This window comes from Podarcis tiliguerta (genome assembly GCF_965153285.1).
Source record: "Podarcis tiliguerta genome assembly, chromosome: 7".
Lineage (NCBI taxonomy): Eukaryota > Metazoa > Chordata > Lepidosauria > Squamata > Lacertidae > Podarcis > Podarcis tiliguerta.
The window spans coordinates 38,692,394-38,711,261 of NC_139540.1; the positions used below are offsets into that span (position 1 = coordinate 38,692,394).

Below are 18,868 nucleotides of genomic sequence, written 5' to 3' on the forward strand. Positions count from 1 at the left end.
CTTTCTGTAAAAAAAATTAAAAATCACACTGTATAGCCAAGGGTATAGAATTGCTAAGAATAACGTCACACCAAAATAGAAAAAAGGCTATTACATATAGTTGAAATACATACGAATTCAAATGTTCATTAAATTAAATGAATAGCATTTTTAAAACTAAAAAAAGAAAAAAGTTTTCGGTAGCTCAGTTTCAGAACTGCCAATGGTGAATGAATGACACAGTGCCCAGCAATGTAACTGGATCAAAAAAAATCATTACTTACACTGGCAACATCACAGCTTGACTTATTATTTACTAGACTTTTTAAATGTGGGTTGTAAAACTGGTTCTTACATTAGAATTTACAGTTTGTGGAGCATATTCTCCGGAGAATTTTCTAGCAAAGAATACTCTCGAGGATGTTCTCCTTCTCGATAATATTCTCACCTCACATCACCTCACTAACCATAAGCAGGGCTTAAAAATGTAACAATACCAGAAGAGCCTGAGGGGTCAGCCCAGTAGGCCACCTGGTCCAGCATCCTGTTCTCTCAGGGGCCAACCAGATGCCTATAGGAAACCAGTAAGCAGGATTCAAGCACAAGAGCACTCTCCCCTCCTGTGGTTTCCAGCCACTGGTGTTTGGAAGTACTGCTGCATTCAACACCTAAAAGCTGTCTCTCTCGGCAGTAGTTTCAAGGTTGCCAGGAACAGAAACTTTTGGACATCAAATGCAATGCCTGGGTAAACAGATTTTTAAAAATTTTCTCCCAACAATAGTGAGGAGGAACAGATGCACCTCACTAGGGAGAGCAGTCCAGAAACAGGGAGCCACCACCAAGAAGGTCCTGCTATAGATTAACACAATTGGGCAATACCCAGCAGTGGCACTGCCACTGATTGGAGGACCTGAGGTGGCTGTTATTGAGGTAGGTGCTCTTTGAGGCACTTGGGTCCCTCAAAGGGACAATGAAGAAGATGAAAGTGAATTGGGCCCAGTAGCTCACTTCCCTTCTTAAAAGTCATAGTAGTGGTGGCCGCAACAGCAATAAGAGGCAAAATGGAGCCTTTTGTCCACCTTCTACCTCTTTCGCCATCCCCACTATTGCCTAGTACCAGAAATGTAGAGTGAAGTGGGTTCTGGAAGGATGCTTTGTTTAAGGGGTTTGGACTAGATAACCTACAGAGCTTTTCCTGCTTGCAAAGTTCCCTTTACAACCAGCATGAAGTTGAGCAGGAAGCACACACATAAATTGTCTTGTGTAACATCTTTAATCATTCATGTATTTGTGTGCTCTTCCATAGTTAATGAGCCTGCCTGCATTTGCCCTTGTTCTTGCTCCCTTTCTCGTTCAGTCAGTTTGTTGTGGTTTTGTGTATCTAATCCATCTGTCACTCGATTACAGCTACAGAGCACCTGTTATGGATTTCTAGAATTTCATTCAAGCTGTTGACAAGTTATTCACAAATTGGCCCTTGTCAGCCTGTCATTGCATCGAGTGCTCTTTGGCGAATCCTTTTGGGTACACATAATAATGAACAGGAGTTCGTGCCGCTTCTGAATTAAACAGCTTCATTTTCTCCTGGTTTCTTAAAAGGAGCATTAACAGATTGGAAGTGACTTGCGGAGGGGACATTTTGTTGAACCTGTATTCAAATATTTGTTTCCCCCAAGACATAGCACCCTGGAGGGAAGATCACAATGAAAGTGATGTTGAGCAGTTAGGAGGTGCATGTTACTCATGAAATGACCTGGCCTTTCTAGATTCAAACCTGCATCATTTTCCAAATGAAAAAGAAAGAAAAAGAGCAATTAAAAAAAATTGGACAACGTATGTACTGTATAAAAAAAGTACCAAGGATTTGTGTTTGCAATGAGCAAAACATACTACTGTAATAATAAAATTTAAGGTCATATATATATATATATATATATATATAATAAATGTTCATAAATGTATCAACCAAGCAAGTACATAGATCAGCACAGGAAGACCAACCTGAAACCATTTTGACTCCCAAACTGACCAAATGTTTTCTCTGCAAGGAGAAAGGGAGCCTTCCCATTGTCTCAGGAATTGGGAAATCACCATCTCAAAGGGTGACAGACTACCAGGAAAGGCAATCAGATAAGGCATTATCAGATAACCTGGCAGACAGGAAAAACATTCAAATTTCTGTTGTAGACCACCTTTTCTGTGATGTAGGTATGATGTTTGTGGGGGTGGTCTTGGGTTACACCCCTTCTGTGATGTATGTATGATGTATGGAGGAGTGGTCTTGAGCTCCAGGGCAGGGAATTTAAAATGTCTATATAAGGCCTTGTGCGCCATTGTTCTAGGTCCTCCTTCTTTGCGGCGTGTGAGGAGAGTACCCTGTTGCAACAGATCAATAAAGATCAGGCTTACTAGCTGCTTTGCTTCTCAATATTCTCTGGTTGGCCTCTGTTATTTTATCCTACCAATAGGGAACCCACGTAAGGACTCGATACGGGCTCTTGGATACCCCATAAGGGAAAAAGGGCAGATTTTGTTTACAACAGTACAATGCAGAACAGGAGGAAAGCATTGCAATCTCAAATACTTAAGAAATGCACTTAAAGGTAAAGGTAAAGGGACCCCTGACCATTAGGTCCAGTCGTGGCCGACTCTGGGGTCGCGGCGCTCATCTTGCTTTATTGGCGGAGGGAGCCAGCGTACAGATTCCGGGTCATGTGGCCACTTCTGGCGAACCAGAGCAGCGCACGGAAATACCGTTTACCTTCCCGTTGGAGTGGTACCCATTTATCTACTTTCACTTTGACGTGCTTTCGAACTGCTAGGTTGGCAGGAGCAGGGACCGAGCAACGGGAGCTCACCCCATCACGGGGATTCGAACCGCCGACCTTCTAATCAGCAAGTCCTAGGCTCTGTGGTTTAACCCACAGATAGAGGAACTACTGCTGGCAACTCTTTCTTAATTGCTAATTTGTTCTCTATTGTCCATAAGACCCATTTTTCCTAACAGAAAAATAAAATGATATAATTTTTTTAAAAAAATCAAAAAATCAACCTAGCTATTTAAAATACTTTTGTTACCCTTTTGGTCTAACAAAATACATCAAAACTAGCTCACAAAAGAAAATAGAAACATAATAAGATATTTTTAAAAGCCCGTTTTCCTTTTTTTCAGTAAATAATGAGAAACGCATTGTAATGCAGAAATCATTGTAACACAGCAGTCAACCCACAATAAGATGTTTTGTAAAGTCCACCTTAACATAAGCCGACATTAACAATATTGAAAATAGTGATTCATTTTGTAACCAGCTGCAGGGTAGTTATAAATTTGTGATATACCATATTCAGTTAGTCTAGTTGTCACTTTCTTAGCATTAGAAAGTTTTCTTGGTATTAAAAAACTTTGTTTAGATGGCTGCTCTGCAGCTGCTATGAAATAATTACTACTTCCTCAGAAAAGTACCAATGTGGTTGATTCTCCATTGGTTAGAAAAACACACAGAGAATCATTTTTGTGTTGGGCGGGATGCCCTGTCCACTGCAGACCTCAGAACAGCACCAGCTAGAAATACTTTTTTGAAAAAGGAAGGACAACACTTTGCAGCTTTTAAAATCAGGGCAAATGGTTTTCAGAAAGGGAGAAGGAATGACCATGCTCACACCCACATCTTTGTCTCCAGGCTCTATGAAACACAACAATGATTTGCCAGAGTGATATGCTTAGCCTGAACAAAGTATGTGTTTCATTCCCGTTATCATTACTGCTGTTTAACTTGTTGTGACACCCATTGTCTTCGCTATCTTCTCAGTCACATCACTTCCTGATTAAAGAACATTGTGCCCTATCAAAGGTTATATGTCAATAAGTTAATTTGTGTCTAATGTGTTACAGCTTCCCTCCTTCTTTCATACATAACATCTGGGCATATGTTCCCTTAGTTTCCCTGCATATTAACTACCTGTTTTTCCTCTTTTGTGAGGAAAGAATATATGTTAGGCGAGGAAGCAGCTGTGGATTGCTAGGGCAGCCTAGAGTCACAACTAATGACAGAGAACCCTATTCTAAAATAAATGGGGAACAATCAAGACTCACTTCTTGACAATACACTTTGAACTCTCAAGGCAGTCAAGGCTAGCTTGCATAGAATAGAAATGGGCATGTGAAGTGATAACAACGAAAAAAGAATATGTATCTATCTATACATCTATCTATCTATATATGATAGAAAATATAAAAAAGGGGCCAAGTTGACTCTGAAGGGCTTAGCCACCTGCTTCGGTCTGCCACAAACTCACTACAAACACTTGTTTTGTGCCAACACAGCCAGAGTCTTCAAACCTTCATCAACTATGGCAAGCAAAGGAACTCCTAATACCCTAGTATTATTATACTGGGAACTCCTGACACTCCTAGTATTATTCCTGCATTGATGCAGGTTGAACTAGATGACCCTTGGGGTCCCTTCCAACTCTATGATTCCATAATTCTATTCCATCAGTCAATAGCAGATCTCCTGAAGGTCATGTCTCAACTATGGGAGCAAACACAAGAGTTATGATCCACTGGATCTCTAGCCAATTCTCAGTGCATCTATGCCATACTGCCATTAGCTGCACATTCCAGCTCAGCTGGAGATACAGCAGCACAACTCACTCACAAAGACAGGGTTCAGGAAGTTTTTAAATGCACAATATGGTGTCAGAAGTTGCCACATACAAGAATCAATGAGAGTAAATCAAACGAATGAAGTCCACCATTTTGCAGGCCATTCTGTTTGATAAGCCTGGAAGAAATGGGTTGCAGAAGGCACATTTCACCAGCTGCCATTGCCAAGCTGTAATGAAGCTTAACAGAGACCCACAACAAACACTGGCTAGCCTCATTAAGTTCTGTTAGAGGAAGTGAAGCTGAAATATTGAAGAAACCAATGAGAATTCAAACAAGTCTAATGAGGATGTCAGTTAACAAACAAGGCAACTGATGGATGGAGAGAAATGCTAGGGGAAATGTCCAAGTTTTACAAAGACGAAAATAGTGCTGAGACAAAGGTCTGCTTTTCATTTTGACAGTAATGATTTTGAGAGGCTAAATTCACCAAAAGGAAGTAATGCTACTTTTTTTATGTATGTTCACAGCCCTTAAACAGAAGTTTACAGCAGATATCGAAAGGAATGCAGTGATGGTGCTTAATGTCAATAAGCAGGGAGCTCCAAAGTACAGCTGCTGTCACACTAAAGGCATGAATCCTTACAAATGCAGAATGGTTTTTTTGTGGTGCTTGTTCCACAGATTGGGGTATCACAATCTCTTAAATAAACTGGTTCCAAACCCTTCAGTATGTATGTACAGTGGTACCTCTGGATGCAAACGGGATCCGTTCCGGAGCCCCGTTCGCATCCTGAAGTGAACGTAACACGCGACTGCATGTCTGCGCAGGTTGTGTTTCGCCACTTCTGCACATCCGTGTGACATCATTTTGAGCGTTTGCACATGCAGCAAAACCCGGAAGTAACACGCTCCGTTACTTCCAAGTTGCCGCGGAGCGCAACCTGAAAATGCTTAACCTGAAGCGTATTCATCCCGAGGTATGACTGTATGTATGTATGGGACTTCTAAGCAAGTGTCTTATTAGGATGTATGATGAAAGTCAAATGTGTACCTCAACTTCATCCAAACTCCACTAACCTTAGAAGCCACATACCTCTACACACACACACACACACACACACACCCCTAGACACTTGTAAATCTGAACTAAATCCCAGCAGCTAGATATAATGTGACTGGACTGAGTTATCTGTCATGCTGAGTTAGCTAAACTGTAGAAGCTCATATAAAACTGGTGTGGCAAGCGAGAGACATAACTGGTTTACCTGGAGTGAGATTTCATAAGCAACAGCTGACTTTATCAGATGCCTAGAGTGAACTAAGAAGGTGAGTGAGTGTACAGTCTTGCACAAGGGGATACAGTACACCAAGGCTAATATAGCGAGAATCAATGAGAGTAAAGGCATCTGATTATGAGAAATTTATATGAGAAATTTATAAAAATCAGATTCTAAACCAAAAGTGATGGAAAGTGATGTTCTTTTACTAAATAGATGCTAATTCAAAGTGCAAAGGTAAAAGGAAGTTAGCATGCAATCACATAGCATCATAAAGCTGATTACATGTTAATAGAAAGACTTGTTATTACTATGGTTTATGGAAATAATAATTGCTCCTAAAAGTTTACCAGATCTACTATCACACAAGCAGGGGATTTTAAATAAAGAAAACTACACTTTAATATCAGCACTTTGCCCTTCTTATATCCTAATAAAACAATAAGGTAGAGTGTATTTTCTATTCTTTATCACCTTCTCTCTTTAATTTCCCAGCTTCATTACAAATAACTTTGACTAAGTGTCTTTTCCCTTAAAGCAAAATGTTTAGCAACATCTCATAGAGGTAAAGACAAACAGCTGCTGTTTTAGAAACCCTATCATAGACATGTTATCAACACCTGGATTGCTAATTGACTTACACTCTCTGATATTTGTCTTTCAAATAAAATGAGATGTTACATTTCTCCTGCTGTAAAAGATGGAAAGTGAAGTCTAGGTGGGTTCCCATGAGGAAAGACACAGCGATAACAGCAAGAACCTTTATTGAACTACATAATTGTGACTCCACAGTGCTTTTCCATTACGTTTTCCCTCAGCTTCCTTGAAATACATTCTGTCATTGTTATACTTTCCTTAAGAGGAACAGGAACAATATAGATCATATCTGAAAGCCCTTAAACATCTTTTCTATACATTACAAACCTGTTCACAAGAAATTCTTCTAGATTCAGGTTTCTACATTAAAATAATAATAATACTTCATTGTCGTCACTGCATCTATACAGACTTGTCCAACGAAACTGCTCTAAATAGTGAGAGGGCTTTTATATCAGAGACCTCTTAGGAGTGGGGAGAAACACCTGGTGGCCTGTCATGACTGTTTTGCTAGCAAGACAGCTGAGATGAAGTCGGGCTTTGCCTCTACCATGGCATCAAGGTCGAAGCCAAGCCAAAGAACTTTGCCCTAAATTGCTCTGCACAATTTCTACAGTAGAAATATATGAAGGATGTATTTCTTCCAAAATGAAGACACATAAATACTTTTCTGATTCACAGTGGTGTTGCAATTTGCCTGGTGGGGTTGAGAGGATAAAAACCTGGATTTTTCTTTACCCACCCTTTTTACCTGTGCTGTCTCAGGCCCTCAAGTCTGACTTGAAAAGGCTCCATAGATAATATACCTAAAGTCTACTTGAAATGAGCAACAGTGGAGAACTGGCTGTTCCTACTCTTCAAGAATACACCCAAGAGAATTGCCTCCTACTATTAGCAGGAGCCTGTGATCTAAATATGTCAAGAAACTGCTGTAGAACTGAAAACCTAAGAGCCACTTACTATGGACAGGTGGGAGTTTAAAGAGTTGTTTTTTCGAACTTCTCAGACAAAGCAAGAAAATTTCACGTTGCAAGTGGAGAAATTCTACACCACTTTGCTGCTACCCTGTCCACCTGCCCCCCCCATCACCTTGGATGTTCTCACCCTGAAGGAAGCCCCCAACCATAGCTTGGTGCAACTTTCTCATCCTGGCTCAACTGGGCTAAGCTGGCTGAGTTGAGACCAGTGGAACTTACACTGGCACAACCCCTGAAAAATGGACATTCCAGGGCAAGGATAGAGCAAGGACTCAGTAGCAGGGACTTCTGCAGGATCCTAACTCAGTCACATCACCTCACAAACTGGCATGCGCAAAAAGGATGGTTTAAGTCCAACTCATTGTAAAGGCTTGTTTTCCCTCAAGCAGGTTTACTGGTTCAGTCTGCATTAGGGCTGCTCCTGAACAGAGTTGTGATCTGGTGTACCTTACACCAGCTCAACTTAAGCCGGCATAAGTTAGGCAGGATTCCCATGCTTGGAATTGCTCCCTAGGGCTAAGCTATGACATTATTTACAAACTACAGCACAAATTATTAACTCCTTGAACCAGCACCACAGTGATTAATATGTTACTTTCATTGTAGTGCTCAGAATGTTTCAAGTAGACTTCTGATTTGAAAAGCGACTTGTAAAAATAGCTCTTCCATACTAAGCCAATGTGCTTCCCGAGTAATTAAGTGAAAAACTAAGATTCTTCTGCCTATCAGGTCTGCTAAAACACCACCACTATTTCCAAGTTGTGCAGCATCAACCAATTCCAGTTACAACAGAGACAGATTTTCAGCTATGAGCTCATTGTTGCTTTTGAAGTTAAACCAGAGAATATTATACTGTAACCAATGTGAGGCCCAAAGAACTATTATTCCAGGATGTGGTATGAACTTGCAACCAAGAGGCAGACAAAAAAAAGACTTCAAGTTCTTACACTATGAATGACTCTGACAGTGTCAGTGTGTATGTTATCCTCACAATGATCCTGTGAGGTAGATCAAGCTGAGAGACACTAACTGACCTGAGGTCCCACAGTGAGCTTCATGTGTGAGGGGCGGTTTTAACCAATCTTAGACTAGCATACTAAACCAGTAAGTAGTTTATGTTTGCTAAAGGTTTGATGGGGATTAAAGAGCAATACAGTCCTTGGTCATTGGCTCACACAATCTATGGGGAGATCCACACAACACATAAATAGTACATTCAATGCACATTTAAGGCAGATGGCTTCCTCAAAATTAACTGGGAAGTGTAGTTTGTTAATGGTGCTGGGCACTAGAGCTCTATGAAGGGTAGACTATAGTTTCCAGGATTCTTGGGGAAAACTTATGTGATTGAAATGCATGGTGTGGCTCTGCCCTAACAGATATGGTGCAAAAGCGGCAGGGGTGGGGAGAAGAATGAGGAAAGCAAGCAAATCCTGATCCCAATAACTGAAGTTACAACAATAATATGTGACATTTCTCTTTTTCATCTATTCTAAAATAAATTTTGTTCTTGGTTCTGCACTTTATCCTGAGACTCCTGCCATTTTAACTACTATTTTGAGATCAGGCAATTTCAGAGGCTGCTGTATGATTCACCCAGTAAAAGGATCTTATTCTGTCCTAAGGCACAAAACACATGAAATGGGGGGAACATGTTGGACAGGTCAATTGACATAATATTCCTGTTTAATTGCTGAAGCTTACTATTCACCTGTTCTCTAGATCTTTGCTCTTCTTGGTTAGTAAAAACTGTCAGGGCAGGTTAGAGGTGCAGGACTTCAGAGGTAGTATTTTATTCTTATTTGCATAAAATATAAACTGTATGTTAGCAATAAAGGTCAGAGTTTTTTTAATCAAAATATAATTAAAACGAGCAGTTCCAAGGATTGTTTTAAAGTGTGTGTGTGTGTGTGCATGTCAACTATAAATATATGGGTAGGTTGGCCTAAACAAAAAAGTTTTGAGCAGGCACTGAAGACAGTACAGCTTTGTGGCTGAATGTGAATTTGAACATGGCTCTTCCATGTCTAAATCCAGCACTCTAACCACTACACAAATCTCTCTGTCTCTCTTGTCATGTCTGAAGCCACACTGATAGATCACAGTGACGACAGTCATACTGGGAAAATACATATTCCACTGCAGGTGACATATTCCACTGAAGGAAACAAAATATGCTTGAAGTAGTCGTTTGATATAAGTCTCTATATCAATGCATTCAAGTTAAAACGTGGAAGTTAGGTGGGGTTAGTTGCTTTGCTTTTGTTCTGTTAAGCAAAACTTTTGAAATATTTAGTATTAAAAATACTCCTTTGGTTTTCCACCAAGGGTTCCATGACCCAGATTTGATTGGAAAGCTACTACTGTATTAGAACAATGATTCACTTTGGAAAAAATCTGGTATAAAGTTTATGAAGAAACTAGTTTAACAATTCTAAACAGTGTTCGACAGGAATTAGAGCTGCATTGTTTTGAAAATGAAGGGACCTCTTTTAAGGTAAATAAAGGATGCTCTTGCCAGCTCTGTTCTATGATCTAATATAAGAAGACCCTCTGTCATGTTTGCTTCATTATCTTTTCTCAGGGCTGCTTTACACATTATTATTTTTTAAACTATAATTTATTGCATTTATTTGTTGCCTAAAATGTCTCAAGGCAACTTACAATTGTAAAAGTATACAGAATATTAAATTGAAAACAACATCAAAAAGTGCTCACCTTGCATCCTATGCATGAGTTTTGGCTTGTGCATAGTAGAGGTTTATTGTATAACCAACTTACATCATATATCTGTGAGGTTGACTCATACATTTCTTTCACTTTATGTGCCTTGCAAAGAAACACTGCAGAAAGCTGTTCCCAGTAAGGTAAAGGTAAAGGGACCCCTGACCATTAGGTCTAGTCGTGGCCAACTCTGGGGTTGCAGCGCTCATCTCGCTTTATTGGCCGAGGGAGCGGTGTACAGCTTCTGGGTCATGTGGCCAGCATGACTAAGCCGCTTCTGGTGAACCAGAGAAGCACACGGAAACGGCGTTTACCTTCCCGCCGGAGCGGTACCTATTTATCTACTTGCACTTTGATGTGCTTTCGAACTGTAGGGTGGCAGGAGCAGGGACCGAGCAATGGGAGCTCACCCCGTCATGGAGATTTGAACCGCTGACCTTCTGATCGGCAAGCCCTAGGCTTTGTGGTTTAACCCACAGCACCACCCACGTCCCTGCTGTTCCCAGAACATGTATTAAATGTGAAATAAATAGAACCTCACACACTAGAATGAACACAGCAGGTGCATGCTAATCTGTAGTGCCTGTTTGTTATTGCATGATGGCAAATTTTGATAATGTCATTGGTGGAAATGTTGTCCAAGTACACACACTTTTTAGATATAATGCTGTCCTGATAGATAAACCAAAATATTATTTCTACATTGACCTAATGACAATCAGAGTAATATTAAACCAAGTATTATTTATTCATTAGCCAAATGGCATTCAGAACAATATAAGAACTGATTCAATGAAGAGCAGTAATGCATTAAAGCCTTTCAGTCTAACCAAACCTAGTTAAACCAAGTACTACTATTTCAGGTGATTACTATAGGGTTCAACTAACAGCCTCGTTATCATCCTTTTAAGGTTGTTACTTGGTTAGCCTTTACAGTTTTACAGGAATTGATTTTTTTCCCTTAAGAAAACATAGTATTTAATATTTATAGATTTGACTTCCTACAGTAAACATTATTCCTTTGCCTCCCTCTCAGTGGCTTGCCCTCAATATTCAATGCTGGGTGTCCTTGTTTCTCATTTTGCTAATGTAATCAAATGTGTGTGTTTGTGGACTATGAAGACTCCTATCCCCATCCTTATTACCTGCTAGTCATAATGGAAATTAAGAATAAGTAGCAGCAGCTTTTCCCCCTTTTGTGAGGCAGCAGTACAAGTCCTTAAGTCCAGCCTCTTGAAAGACAGGTTATTGGCTCTTTCTCAGTACAAAGAAACCTTCAGGCTACTGGTGAGATTAGAGCTCTAACATTATGTTAAGACCTGCTCCTGCTTGTCAGAATTTCATACGCTGCTGCTGCTACTAAGCATGCATGCAGAAATTTGGTAAACATCTTAAAATAAGAGACAAATGTCCTCCTCTCATATTCTATTAGAATCTGCTACTAGTTAAAGGGATATTTATTAGTAACATCAGATGAAGGAAACCTAAAGGAAAGGTATGGCTTGTCTCACTGCACTGAACAAAACTAAGGATACGATCCTAACTCCACTTACCTGGGAGTAAGCACCACTGAATTCAGTAGAATTTTGGAGTAGATATGGTTAAGATCGTTTTGCAGATTATCCAGATAGGCGATGCCACTCTGCTAAGCAGGAGAAACAGACATAAGAAAAGAGAAAATAATGTTTGAGGGACCAATGTGGTGAAAACTGAGGAAATAAAATATATTGAGAGTGGTTTGTACCATTGGCAAAGTGCTTACAATAGAGTATGATAGAAGAAAGGAATTTGGCTGCTGAAGTATCACACAGCCTGTATGGCAGTTCATATTGTTACACACCACCCCAAACTCTGAGTGGTGAGAGACTTCAGGGGTTCCAAATGCGTACCCAGGGTTCGGTTTTCTTGGAATTAGGATCAGCTGAGACTGTGGTGTCTTTAGGTTTTATTTACACATATATACAACCTGAACACAAGACAGGCTGTGGTGACAGTGATGGCCAGTGAATGAGTGCTGATTTTAATCTCTGGAATACAGACTTTAACCAAAGGAGTGTTATTTTTCAATGTAAATAAGTTTAAAATGATTTTTTAAGTACGTCTGCTTCTTCATGTGGATGTGGCATGTGTTAAGTTTGCTCTCTGGTCTTTGACTGAAATAAAGATTGATTGATACAACCTGAGCATAGGATGGAGGGACAGACACCAATAGCACTCCAATAGATCTTACTTCCCATTTGGCTTACAGGGGAGCCCAAATATCCACCACGGAGTAAACATGTATTTGTGCCTCCAGCTTCCAGCCTGCTTCCAGTCACTCACACACAACATTGTCTATTGATCTCCTACATAGCAGCTCCTGTAGGTGAGTGGGGCAGGAGAAAGGCCCATCCATTTGTTCTATGGCACAGAGCAACTTATTTGGTTGTGCTAAATCATGATACTTAACTAGCCAGCCAAATCCTTTACCTGGACAGCGGAACTGGTTTGGCCAGCTTCCCCTCATACATTTTACCCTCTCAGATTCAGGGTCCCCAGTTTGGAAGGGAAACCAGGGTTTTATCCAGACTAACCCTCCAAACTCATAACACTATGTTCTCATGGGGGAACCCTGTGGATGGAGCCACAAAGAAGTGTAGGCCAGAACATGGACACTGAATCAGTTGTTTCTTACAGTGATTTCTCTTAATGCAATCAGTGGATCATTTTTTCATGCAATTCATTGTCAGAAGCCAATATATGCCAATACATGCTATTTTATTATTAATTTAGATTTTGAATATCCATATAGCACAACAACAACAAAATCACTGCAGTTTACATAGTAAAATTGGGCAACAATTAAAACTTCCTAAATTCTAAAAGGTTTTATTTCAGTTTTATCTGCACTGTTCCTTGAAGAGGACATACCTTGAATCTTGTAGGGTTCTTCAGGAAGATGGGAGCAGTGTCTCCTGGCTCCCGGAACTCTTGGTGGAAAAGGCTCTTCGAGGTATAAAATATTCTCCCGCAAGCCTCATTGGTGTTGTTGCTTCACTGCATCTTCAACAGACACAGGGGTATACCATAGGAAACCGGGGCCTTTTCTTCTTTATTCAGGCATGGAATTATTTAATTCATCCTTTTTCAGCTAAAACAGCTCTGAAAGCAACTTACAAAGAGGAAAACACACCATTATTACCTTTACATTTCTTACCATTAGGGATGAGAACCTATACCTCATTCTATACATTTATTCTGTGGGTATGCTCAGCTGTTTTCCAACCCTCCTGAGTTCTTCTTTAACAGATTTGCTAAATTTAATTCCAGAATTAGAGCACCTTTCTCCCCTATGCCATACTAATATGTAATCATACATTGATAAAACCCCACAAAAGTAATCTCAATGTGATTGTACAGCATGCGTAATTGCATCTAGACAGCTTTCATGCTGTTCAACTGTTATGTACATGTCGTTCTGTATATTGGTAACCAACCCTCTCCACCCAGTTTTGATACAGCTGTAAGCAATAACAGAAAGGTTGCTTATTTTTACCGTTTCAACAAAGCACACGTGGTTTATTATTAGTAAAACAATCCATTCAACTAGGTATTGCATGTAAATGTGCATACGGTAAATTATGTGTCCTTTTTGATGACCCATTTCTTGGTGATGTAAGTGGCTACCCTATCCAAGTCTTCATTTCACACTTTTGTTGCTGTTCATAATTAGAGTAGGCAAATAGCAGATTTCTATTCAGGTATGCAAGGATCATGTGGCGCAGCCATTCTGCACTAATTATAATCTTCTGTTAAAGTGTGTGGCTTCAGTTTTTTGAAAAAAACGGCAGCAGTAAATACATAAATCAAACCCATGATTATTTTTCTGCTACACATATAAAGAGAGCGAAAGCTTTGCATATTTAACTTCTGCTTATAAGTCTTCTGTTAAAGACATGGACTAGAGGAGTGCAAAACATGGCAAGGAAAACTGAAAATAGGAGGAAGCCTCCCCAGTACTCTTCCGTTTTAGGAGTAAGGTAAGAATGAAAACACTTATTATTTGAAAGCAGAAAATAAATCCCTTTCTTTGTGATTCAAAACTAAACCTTCCCTACGGGTGGAATCGGATACGTCGCCCTATTTTTCACAGCCAGCCGCTCGCTCCCCTTACACTCAGAAACGCTGCACAGCCTGACAGACCGGCCGGAAAAAAAAAACAATTCCTCCAGAGCAGGAGCTGCGATTGGTCGCTCAGCCCTTGACTGCAGCGGCAGCTCGACGTGGCTCTCTCGCCGCTCCATTGGCCGCCGAGTTGCGGGGCGGAGCCTCCGCTCGTTCTGCGTCGGAGACCAAACAAACCCGGCGCCCAGTCCGAAGGGAAAGGAGGCGGGGCTCGCAGGCCCTCGGCTGTAAATGCGATCACGTGACGCCACTGTTTACATCCTCTCAGCTGTTTGGCTCTTTTTCGCCTTCTCTCTCGCTCCCCGCCCCCCTCCGCCTCTCGCAGCAACACAAACAGTCGGGACCCGCGGCGGCGCGTGAAGGGGGCGGAGAGTGGCTGACCCTGAAGAGCGCCTGCCCTCGCCCACCCTTCGCCCTCCTCAACCACCCCGTTGGCCGTCTGAAAACAAGCTCCCTTTTACCCCCCCCCGCCCCCTGAGAAGTGGGCGCCTGAGGGCTCTCCTTCCCCGGCCCCGCTTCCTTCAAACTCACGCCAAAGCTTCCCTCTCCCTTTCCCCCTTCGGGAGCCAGAGGACACTGCGGAAGGGTGAGTGTCTGGTGGTGGACTCACGGGGGGCGGGGGCGAGTGAGAGGGGCAGTTGCTGGGGAAGAAGAGCTACGGCGGGGGCCGCCGAGGGGCTTATGGCGTCGCCGACGTCGGGGCTGGAGCCCAATGTCCCGGCTAGTGATTCTGCGCCCGCATTTCCTCCCCCGCCCCCCATCGCACGAAGGCCGTTGAGAAGTCCAGCGGCGCGAGACCAACTGTCCGCGCACCACTCGCCTGCCCCCCCCCCCAGCGGAGCGCTCGTTGCGTTGGCACTTCTTGACGCGGGAAGGCCCGCGTTGGGGAAAGCGGGTGGGTGAGAGGAGGAGAGCGCAAAAGGGACTTGGAGGCGCTTCCTGCTTTCTCATTCCCTGCGCAGTTAAAGCAGCACGGCTAGGTGGGTTGGTTTTTTAATTTACATATATATATATATCGGGAAGCGCAAGTGCTTCCCTTGTTTAATTCGGGATCCTGAGACCGGTCGGGATGTTGGTGGGGGGAGAGAGAGGGGAAAATAATGTTCACCGGCAGCTCTCTCGCAACCTTCTTCCCTCCCCACCGCGGTTCTAGCAATGAAACGAGGCGGGCCTTTCTGCTCTCAGTGCTTTTGCCTCGGAGCCGGGGCTATAAAAGGATAAACAAGTTGGTGGAGTCTCCGCCGACGCTGCCGTCTGTCTGCTCCTCTCCTTGCTCTGCCTTTTTGGCCGCCAGTTGGCTTCGTTTTGAAGAGGTGCCAAAGAGGAAGAGGAGAGCAAATGAGCCGCTCCACAATAAAGAGGCGGAGGGCGCCAGAGTCGCCTCGTCACAAGGTTGATGGGGGGGGGGGGGGACAGAAGCAGCGTCATTTGTGTCCCCTTCATTCCAAAATTGTTCCCTACAAATCATCCCTCCCCTACCCGAGTTAAAAGAAGCCACGCTTGGCCTTAACGTCTCTGACGACACGGGCCAGGAAAATGTACGCGTCAATACATTTCTCAGGCTTGGACGTGCCACCAGGCACTCTGTTGTGTTTGTTGCAACAAGCTGGCATGGCTCCTCCTCAGGAACTTGTCACATTTTCCTTCTGTTTACACTGAAGGTTCTGCGTTGAACGCTGGAGGGGGAGAGGCAAGGGGGCTTGACTGCTGGAGAGGCGCTTGCCATTTGCTCTCTTGTTTCTATTTTGGCTGGAAGGAAGAACGAGGGCGGCCCCTCTGCATGGTTTACAGAGACTTGCCTCTAGCTCCTTGCTCTCACTTGTGGGCTTCCTGCATTTCTGCTCCCTCCTTTGTGTGCACAGTTAGGTGCTCAGAAAGTCTCTGTGTCTGGCTCCACGGTAGAGGAAGAAGTCTTTTTTTGCACGTTGTTTGTAACGCAGCAAAGCAACACAGGGCCTGGCTTTTGCTATCTCCTCTTTGGTGTGTTTGCCAAAGGAAAGGACCTCTTGTGATGGCTGCTGTTGACCTTGAGGCAAAAGCTAAGAGATAAATATCGAAAGGGAGTCAAGAATCTGTGATTGCAGAATGTGGCCTCCCATTCAATTTGTGATTACTGGCTAGTCTCCTGGTCTGACCTAGTTCAGAGCCATTTATATTTGCTCATTGTAGTACTGACTGGAGAGGGTCAGTTGTACAACACTGATATGTGGAAATATGAAATACCACGTTTTATTTTTAAGTAAGATAAAAACAAACCACTCAGCACTGCTTTTACATTTCATCTAAGAAGAGTAAAACATTGGATGCAAAACATTTTTTTGTGCTTCAAATTCATATTTATTTTATTTGAAGCCTTAAAAGGTTCTCATAGTGGCTTACAAAAATAAGTACTGAGAGGTATGCTGCTGTCAGACTTTAATACACAACAGAAAAATATATTGTGGCAAGGGTGTATAAAGCAAACTCAGGGAGCTATAGTTCTTAGTTACAAAGTTCTTTATAACTGTTAATTCTAGAGGACTAGGTAGGTGAAAGAAGCTTCCTTTAGTTCTTTCTCTGGCCAATGAATGGAGCCAGGTTGGTTTTTCTCTTGCAGCCTTCCAGTGACTTGTGGTTTACTGGTCAGTGGAGCATGTGCTGCCTACTAGTTGCAGTCCCAGGGTAAGGGGAAATTGAGTTCCCTTTAGCAAATATCGTTAGATTTGGTGCCAAAGTAAAAGACCTAATGTTGCACTTGTCACTGTAGAACAAATTAAACTTGACTTCTTATTTTGCTGAAGGTCTGTTCATTACTGCAGAAGTGGCCTGATCGTATTCTTTCTTCATATGCCAGTAGCAGCTTATGGTAGTTGTTGGTACCTAATATAAGGTGTGCAAAATATGTGACAATATTAACAAGCTTGCTTTGTCATGTTCCAGACAGAAGAGGTACATGAAGGGCCTGAGGGGAAAACATCCATGAAGAAATCAGGGGGGAAAGAGGCAACATAGCAATGATATATACGCTCTTGACTACCAAAAAGCATTGTCGTCGTTCCCCCCCCCCCCCGCCCACCATAACCTCACTTCTGATAACAATCCCACATCATCCATGCATGGAACAATGTGATTAATACTAATGGTGTTCCTGCTGTAGAACTTAGATCATATCAAGTCCACATTACCTTCTTCCTAGCCCAATGCCTAGGTGAACAGTGGCATGCCTAAAGTCACAAGTTAGGGTTGCCATATTTCAAAGAGTGAAAATCTGGACACAAAAGTTGAGCTTTGAAATTGTTGAAATCAACATGCAGGGAGGAAGAATATGAATATGAATTTTAAGTTTCCATTTCGAAATTCATACACTTCCTGAACGAGCTTGTATACATACTGGTTTGCAACCAGTTGAACCATTTGTACAGCTGGGTGCATAATCATAACTTTATTTCTCTTTTGTCTGATATGGTTGGTAGAAGAGAAGGGGGTAAGGGACAGTCACCTCAGCTTCTCTGTTGAATTCAGTGAGATAATTTTACATCACCTATCTGGTTGGCATACTATTACACTGGCTCCAGGTGCAGGACCAACGTTGGAAATGAGTGTAGGATTCTAGCTAAGCTTTTTGTTTGTTCCCTTCCACACTCCCATTTTGACCACGTTTTCTTCTTGTGCTGGCATTGCCAGCATAGTAGTTGTGTCAGTGTTGTGATACTGCTGGCAAGACAGTAATATTACACTAGTGTGAATACACTATACCAGCATAATGTCTTGCTGGTGTAGCAGAATTTAATAGTAATTCTATCCCTGCCCAGCAGATATAACTTGATGATAGAATGTCTCTATTTAGTCTTTTGTTTTTTAAAATGTTGCTTAGTTTAAGGCCTAGTACTGCAAGTGCCTTTTTATGCAGTTTTTCAAGGTCTTGATGAGTTTCATTTAAGTTTTCCTCTGTATAGTATCTGTGAATATTTGAAGCCATTTAGACAAGATTGCCTTTTTTGCAAACAAAAGGAGTGAGGAGAAAAAAATGTTTCCAATTGTGTTTAAATATATAGCTAGAAATTAAAGTTTCAAATGCCAGGAATGTGGTCTTCTGTTATTTTTAGACTTGACCTCACTTGCATTTTCTCATGATGCAGTAATTACAGCTAAACAAACCTGAAGTCATGTCTGAGAATTTGCTAGTTTTACATATTTCACAATCAAATGTCTTAATTCCAGCAATATTTATAAATATATTGTATAGAATGCCTTTCATAAAAAAATTATGATGGTGTACAACAACATTTATAAAATGCCATAAACACAGTACTAAATAATTATAAAAATCATCGGTTTATCTTAAAAAGTTTAAACCACTGAATAGGTATTTCATATTTTTTTAAGTCTTCAAGAAACTCCTGTAAATTAGCAATGAGGTTGTCTGCTGCTTCTCTGCTGGAAGAGTGTTCCACAGCATGGGACTGGCAGCATGAAATGCCCAATATCTAGTGGAGGCCAGTTTGACTTCTGAAACATAGGGGGAAACTAACAGCACTGCTCCAGGTGATCTTGATGATCAA

The 18,868-nt window shown here is 41.7% G+C and overlaps 1 protein-coding gene and 1 long non-coding RNA gene across 18 annotated transcripts in view; one reads left to right on the top strand and one right to left on the bottom strand.

Annotated features, from left to right (window-relative positions):
- The window catches only part of LOC310682529, a 34,003-nt gene extending 19,547 nt beyond the window's left edge, over nucleotides 1–14,456 (bottom strand). For 5 of the 6 annotated variants that reach the window (XR_014513938.1, XR_014513939.1, XR_014513940.1 and 2 more), the window contains exons 1-3: nucleotides 14,261–14,416; nucleotides 13,074–13,314; nucleotides 11,717–11,808 (exon numbers count right to left, since the gene is read on the bottom strand). This is a non-coding gene — a long non-coding RNA (uncharacterized lncRNA). Of the gene's footprint in view, nucleotides 1–11,716; nucleotides 11,809–13,073; nucleotides 13,315–14,260 lie in introns of all 6 variants that reach the window. The other variant, XR_014513937.1, reaches the window with a different exon arrangement.
- Nucleotides 14,457–14,507: 51 nt separating this feature from the next.
- The window catches only part of PCMTD1 (protein-L-isoaspartate (D-aspartate) O-methyltransferase domain containing 1), a 31,717-nt gene continuing 27,356 nt past the window's right edge, over nucleotides 14,508–18,868 (top strand). For 2 of the 12 annotated variants that reach the window (XM_083451279.1, XM_083451283.1), the window contains exon 1: nucleotides 14,519–14,913. The gene's annotated coding sequence lies outside the window, so the exon portion shown is untranslated. Of the gene's footprint in view, nucleotides 15,308–18,868 lie in introns of all 12 variants that reach the window. The other 10 variants (XM_083451291.1, XM_083451293.1, XM_083451284.1 and 7 more) reach the window with 9 other exon arrangements.